Below are 1,361 nucleotides of genomic sequence, written 5' to 3'. Positions count from 1 at the left end.
ATGGATGGATGGATGACTGGGTGGATGGATGGATGGATGGATGGATGACTGGGTGGATGGGTTGGAGGGGGGAGAGTGGGTAGGTAGATGGATAGGTAGATGGATGGTTGGATGGGTGGGTGGATGGATGATTGGGTGAATGAATGGATGAGTGAGTAGAAGGATGGGTGGATGAATGGCCGGATGGGTGGGTGGGTAGGTGGGTGGATAGATGGATAGATTGATGCCCCATACACAGGGTCATAGGTTATGTAAGACAGGCTGGGAGTCTGAAACTGTCTTTACTTCCCATTGCTATGGATCCTGGGGAGAGGCTGAGCTTCAGTTGATCCTGGAATTCTCTGCTTCCTGTCCTACAAAGCTGTGAGGATGGGAGACATCTCAGCTTTGCACTGCAGCCACCACCCCTCTTTGGTGGACAGTGTCCTCCTGTAGGTCACTTCTTGTCAAGAGTTTGCTCACAGCATCAAGAAAAGCTGCTAATACAGAGGCCAAAGGACAGGCCTGGCTACTAACATACAATGCATACTTTCTAATTCACACCTGCAGTCATGTATGGCTGGAAGTGGGGGATTATGAGAAACATACCAGCTTCAGCTGTATGGCAAGTTTCATCCCAGCCTGAGTAACGTGAGGCCCTGATTTTTTTTCCTGTTTTTTAAAAGGGGTGTGGGTATTCCATGAAATAGCTCAAGTGGTTAAAGTCTCCTTGGAGGGTCACTAATACCACCAAGCCAGATGACCTGAGTTCAATCCCAAGGATTGACACAATGGAAAAAAGAATCAGCTCTTAAAAGTTGTCCTCTGACCTTCACGTGCATGTTTAGCAAACATGCATGCACGCCCACACACCCTAAAATGTAAAATTTTTAAAATGTTAAAGGGTTAGCTAAGCTGATAGAATTGCTGGGATCTGTTTCCCTCTGAAATCCTTCTCAGGCTGTTCCATGGAGTCTGCCCCTCCGGCCTTCAGGAGGTGTTTGCATCTTAGCATCTGGTTAAGGAGACCTGTGGGCCTATTTATTCTAACTTGCTCTGTTGTTTCTAATGTCACACCAGTAGTCTGCTGTGTGTGCTAGAAAGGAAACAATAAAATGCACAATTAAGAGTGAAGCTAATGCCACTTAGGGAGTCAGGCTCCCTGGAGGTCACTTTCCCTTAAATTATTGCCTTAGACTGTTTTCCATGGCCTTCAGTGGAGCTCAGCTGTAGGATGTCTACCTTGCCCCGCTTTGCCACATAGAGTTGGGGATTAGGAGGGAAGGGAGAAGGGAGAGCTGGGGGCATGCCACCTGGTGACCCTCCAAGGTGAGACTTGGCAGTCTCCCTCTCCCTCTTTCTGTGAGAGTTGTCTTCGTCAC

Source organism: Psammomys obesus, unplaced genomic scaffold (assembly GCF_907164565.1).
Source record: "Psammomys obesus unplaced genomic scaffold, mPsaObe1.curated_primary_1811, whole genome shotgun sequence".
Taxonomy (NCBI): domain Eukaryota; kingdom Metazoa; phylum Chordata; class Mammalia; order Rodentia; family Muridae; genus Psammomys; species Psammomys obesus.
This window is presented reverse-complemented; position numbering follows the sequence as displayed.